Source organism: Dipteris shenzhenensis, chromosome 4 (genome assembly GCF_047967505.1).
Source record: "Dipteris shenzhenensis isolate YYH24624 ecotype China chromosome 4, Dip_SZ_1.0, whole genome shotgun sequence".
Taxonomy (NCBI): domain Eukaryota; kingdom Viridiplantae; phylum Streptophyta; class Polypodiopsida; order Gleicheniales; family Dipteridaceae; genus Dipteris; species Dipteris shenzhenensis.
In genome coordinates this window covers 60212142-60218195 of record NC_141599.1, presented here as the reverse complement: position 1 = coordinate 60218195, position 6054 = coordinate 60212142, and the positions used below count along the sequence as shown (strand labels likewise).

General features: G+C 44.1%; 1 pseudogene; it reads left to right on the top strand.

Annotated features, from left to right (window-relative positions):
* Window positions 1–2429: 2429 nt before the first annotated feature.
* On the top strand, window positions 2430–2548 carry LOC147903133 (5S ribosomal RNA; annotated as a pseudogene).
* Window positions 2549–6054: the final 3506 nt, after the last annotated feature.

The following is a 6054-nucleotide window of genomic DNA, read 5'->3' as shown; positions in this document are numbered from 1 at the left end:
ACACCTAACCAGGCACACCATGTGTTCACACACTCACAAAACTGTAGACCTTAGGACCCTAGGTATGATCCCATTACATCAATTTGTCCTTCATTCCCCCCCACAAATTAATGACCTCAACCCTAGCAGTAGTCCATGGGAAACTTCATGGCTTGCCCACCTCTAGTGGCAACACAGATGATCCACAACCTGGTACTCACTCTAGTTGCATCAGTAGTAGACTCATTTGGGCATCCTCATCCCAACATAATCTCACTTTGACTTTGGTCTTTTGGTTTACAATTGGGAGATAGACAATGACTATGCATGGGAATACCCTTAGATCTAGCAAGGTAAAACATAAGACTTACAATCATTTGAGGGGGACATCCCAAGGCAGAAAATCCTTATTGACTACACACACAAAAATTCTAAATTGAAGATGTGGGGAAATCTCCCCCCTTGATGGAAGTCCTTTTGCATCTTTGTTTCCATGCCACCATGGTGTCGGTTCCATATATGTAGAATGAAATATTCAATGACGTCCATGTGGATGATGATGTCGATCGTGCCCACGTCAATGTAGACTCTTTGCCATTGTTGTTGTAAATTCCATGTTTGGTACCATAGTGCTTCTTTCCACAAGGTATGACCATTTTCATGAATGGAGAATCCGTGATTCTAGCCATGTAAAACTCAAGAAACTGAGCAACTTTGCCTTCTGTACCTCGGTCAAATTCTTAATAGATAAAGAGTTTTGAGGGTTGGAAGGTTTGATGATGTGATAGTTTTGTTTCTACGTAGAACCTGTGCTTAAGAGGCACTGTGCTTAGTAGGAAATATCTGTGTTCACATGCAGTAGAATAACTATGCTTGTAGAGACCTATTTGCCATGTGGCTACTGATGTGACACAGTTGTGTTCCTATGCAGAGGAAACTGTGCTTCACTGGAAGTCATTTTGTGCCATGTGTCAGCAATCTGGAGGGTCTAGAAACCTTAGGATAAAATAAAGAAAAAAACTAACTAAAATCAGAACGACAGTGACACCCCCTGGGGGGCAACAAAACCAGTCTTGTGGCAATCTTTTGGGATCAAGCCAAAAATTTCCAAAACCCTGCTTTAAGTTCAAATTTGAAAAAGATAGAAGATCCTGCAATCTTCTTCATTAAATATTCCTTATTGAGAATGGGACAAGAGACGGATATAAAACACTTGTTGAGAGGTTTATAATTAATATAATAACCAACCTCTTCTTACCACGGTTCTGTTCAGAATGTTTGTTGACATAGAAAGCAGCTGCCATTCAGAATGGGAATAAGAGATCAGGCCCATATCCAAAAGTTCTTGTATTTCTTGGTTGTAGAGGATACGATCTTCTTGGGTGAATCCATAAGGACTTTCTTCGAAGGGTTTTGAATTATCCTTCAAAGGGAGCAATACCTGATGCTGAAATATTTCTTTAAAAATCAAGGGGGATTCACTTACTACATTCTTGAATAAACTTTTGTTGCATTTCTTGAAGGGAAGACAGCATGAGCAAAGTGTGCTGGGAGGTTCTTAGGCTCTTCTGTTGGTCTTCATGGATAGGACCTTGTATATATTCATCAAGCTTGGTCCTATGAGGGGACTTTGTGCATCATTTGGAGGACTAAAAGGACCAGAAGGAGCAGGGGAGGATGTGGGAGTATCAACATATTCAAGAGCCTGGGGATGAGTGTAGTCAAGAGTGAAAGGAGAAGAACATTGATGAACAATCTGTAGGCCATTCAGGAGTGGCTTGAGTACTTTCTTGAGTTGTTCACGGGCTGGGAGTCTTACAAGAGTTCCTTTAATGGTGAGGACCATTTTTGTGGCAGAGAATCCAAAAGGAAGATGTCGATTAAGAAAATCATTACCTAATACCATATCAACTCCTTGAGATTCAAGCTAATAGAAGTTGATGGTGGTAGACTGGCCTCCAAGGGAAATAGGGACTTTAGAGGCAAAGCACTTGCAGGATATCACACCACCGCCCATGGTAGAGCCACGCATTTGATCATATGTAGGTAATTTAGATCAGTAAGGTGGAAGAAGTGCTATATATTTACAAATATTAAACCCAGATTCAGTATCTATGAGAGCAATAAGTGAATATGGAGAGACATCAGGAAGAAGTAGCTGTACATTGACCAGCCAAGTTTTCATGGGATTACGGATTGAAGAAGTAGGTTGGGTGAAGAACTCATGGAGCAAGAAAGCACTGGCAGAGGGAATAGAATGACCAGACGGACTTGCTTCTGTAGAAAGGGATAGAGCTTACACTGTGTGAGATGCTCGGTGACTTTTCGATCAAGAGAGCCCACTAAAGATTGGAGTTTTGTGTAGCTATCCTTCAATTCGGACCCCTCAGCTCCCCCCCCCTCCACCTTCACAAAATAAGACAATACTAATTTCTCACGGCTATTTTACGTGGTGCGGTCACACCAGTGCTAATACACCAGATCCCATCAGAACTTCGTAGTTAAGTGCACTTGGGCCAGAACAGTACTAACATGGGTGACCTCCCGAGAAGTCCTGGTGCTGCACCCTTTTTGTCACCGAGGTTAGTGGTCATCCCATGCCTTGGTATCCCTGACCGTCGACCTCACCCAGTGTGCCTGTGCACTCTCGTGCGCCGAGCACCTATGTCAGTCCCAAACCCCATGGTGTGCGTTGCTACCAGGCCCCCTTGGTGGCCTCTCGAGCTCTCGCATCAGGCCAGGACCCCATCATGCAAACCTTGGCATCACCCCCAATACCCGCACACATGCATCTCCAAGGCCCCCCTTGCTAGCGCATCGGTCCCAACCTCGTTGCATGCCTCTGCCCACACTAACGCTCCCATGCTTGGGTCAGGTCAGGTTGGGACCTTATAGTGCCTCCAAGCACCCTCGTCATCCTGATGCCCTACGCACTCGAACTCATAGTGCCCGCGACCCCGAATGTCCCGCATTGGTCCCAACCCTCGTCGCGCCCCTTGATGCTCAAAGTACTCGAAGCGTACTATCTCCCCTCGTGCCCCTGACACCCCAAGCACCTGCACCGTCCCGTCCCCCGTCCGTTATGGGCAAAGCTTGAATTTTAAACGAGGGTCATGGTGTGGTGAGGCATCTGGTCCCCCACCCCTCTTGTGACTATCGAAGGCTCCATGGGTGGGTGAACCCTTCTCACCACCGAGCATTTTGACTGTTTTCTTGCATGCCTGTCTTGCGAGATTGGGCACGGTCGGTGTGGTCGGTGATCTAGTAGGTGATGAGGGACTGCAAGTAGCATCTTGGACAGGTGTGCCACCATTTGGGCCTCATCTTGGATGGGCGTGCCACCGTTTGGGCCTTGCATGATCAAGGATTGCATCGGTGCTTCCTGTCTACAAACAAGTTTAGGGTTTAGGGTTTGGGGTTTAGGGTTTAGGGGTTAGGGTTTAGAAAAATATAAAAAGATGTGCAGCAGTGAAGTCTGAATGATCGACCAGCTGCGGCAGTAAAACAGTTTAGGGTTTTAGGGGTTTAGGGTTTAGTGTTTTAGGGTTTAGGGTTTAGGATTTAGGGTTTAGGGTCCTAGGGTCTTAGGGTCTTAGGGTTTAGGGTTTAGGGTTTAGGGTTTAGGGTATAGGATGTAGGGTGTAGGGTGTAGGGTTCTAGGGTGTATGGTTCAGGGTTCAGGGTTTGTTGGTAAAGAAGTAATATCTAGCAAGCATGGGAGAAGATTTACAGGAAGAGGAGACAGAGGAGCGAAGCAAAGGAGGGGCAAGATGAAGGTGAGTCCTGAGATGAAGAGGAGGAAGAGTGAAGGGGAAGGGTGAAAGGGCGAAGAGAGTTGAAAACATGAATTCGGGAGAGAACAAAGCTACAAGGAAGCTAGAAGTAGATTGATATTCAAGGCTGAAGACCCATAAAAGCTCTGCCTTCAATTGAGCCAAGGGGGCTCTTATATAGAAGGGAGAGTCCAGCAGCCAGCTGTATTCCACTTAGTTGATGTGGGAGTCTTTTGTACATGAAGTGACTTAAAGGTGAGGTGACTTAAAGGTGAAATGATTTAAAGGTGAAGGTCTTACCTAGGACATCAGGCAGTGTCTAATCACCCTAGGAATCATATGTACATATTGTCATAAGGTGAAGGTCTCACCTGGGACATCAGGTAGTGTCGAATCACCTTGACAAGACATCATATCTATCCAGGACCATTACTTGAGGGTAGGAGAAGCCCACCATTCCTTTCTTGCCAAAAGGACACACCTTCACGTGAAAGCATGTCAAGAAGGACATTAGAGGTGCCTTTTTTCCATTCAACTGTGAAGTCATACATAGTAGAAAATTCTTGCCATCGAGCCAGGCGGCCGCGACCAATTTGTTTGTCGATATTGCGGGTGCAGAAGGTTTTGAAATTTTGGTTATCAGTGCAGATGATGAAGGTTTTATTAACAATAAAGAGCTCAAGTTTTTGAATTGCTGTTTTAAATACCAAAATTTCTTTTTCAATCGAGTGTGATAGTTCTGCTCTGCACCTTGAAAATCTCCAAATCTGAAGGCACATATTTTTTTCTCTAGTAGAGGTCCACTGTTCTAGGAGGACAGCGTCCCAAAAATTATCAAAAGCATCTGTTTCAATTATGAGAAGACCATGCTCAGAAGGGATGCTTAGAGTTGGAAGATGCTGAACACGTTCTTTGATGTGTTGAACAGCTTGGGTTTGTTGAGTACCACAAGGTTGACCATTCTTGCAGAGACAGAGTTGGAGGGCATATCTGTCTCGTGCCAATTGCTCATAAAAGGAAGACAAGTGATTGAGACAACCAAGGAAATGTTGGAGCTGAGTACGGTCCAGGATTTCATTGGGGAAAGCCATGAGGGCTTTGAGTACATGATCTTGCATTTGAAGCTTTCCTTTGTGGATATGTACTCCAAGAAACTCGATGTTTTCTTGCCCAATAGTGACCTTTTTGGCAGAAAGAACCAAACCTTTAGCCTTGATCAGATTATAGATAGTGGTTATGTGTTGTAAGTGTGAAGGAACATCTATACTATACACCAAAATATCATCAATATAGACCAGGCAGAATTCATGATAGGCTCCAAAAATAGAATCCATGAATTTCTAGAATTCTACCGGAGCAGTCTTCAGGCCGAAGGGGAGAACATTCCACTGATAGAACCCCTGGGGGACAACAAAACCAGTCTTGTGGCAATCTTCTAGGATCAAGCCAATTTGGAAAAGATAGAAGATTGTGCAATCTTCTTCATTAAAAATTCCTTATTGGGAATGGGATAAGAGACGGATATCAAACACTTGTTGAGAGGTTTATAATTAATAACCAACCTCTTCTTGCCATGATTCTGCTCAAAATGTTTGTTGACATAGAAAGCAACTGCAGCCCATTCAGAATGGGAATGAGAGATCAGGCCCATATGCAAATGTTCTTGTATTTCTTAGTTGCAGAGGATACAATCTTCTTGGGTGAATCCATAAAGACTTCCTTTGGAGGGTTTTGAGTTATCCTTCAAAGCGAGTGATACCTGATGCTGAAATATTTCTTTAAAAGCCAAGGGGGATTCACTACTATAATCTTGAATAAACTTTTGTTGCATTTCTTGAAGGGAAGACAGCATGAGCAAAGTGTGCTAGGAGGTTCTCAGGCTCTTCTGCTGGTCTTCATGGATAAGACCTTGTATATATTCATCAGCTCGGGTCCTGTGAGGGGACTTTGTGCATCATTTAGAGGACTAAAAGGATCAGAAGGAGCAGGAAAGGATGTGGGAGTATCAACATATTCAAGAGGGGGATCAGTGTAGTCAAGAGTGAAAGGAGAAGAACATTGATGAACAATCTGTAGGTCATTCAGAAGTGGCTTGAGTACTTTCTTGAGTTGTTCATGGGCTGGGAGTCTTACAAGAGTTCCTTTAATGGTGAGGACCATTTTTGTGGCAGAGAATCCAAAAGGAAGATGTAGATTAAGAAAATCATTACCTATGACCATATCAACTCCAAGGAAAATAGGGACTTTAGAGGCAAAGCGCTTGCAGGATATCACACCACCACCCATGGTAGAGCCACGCATT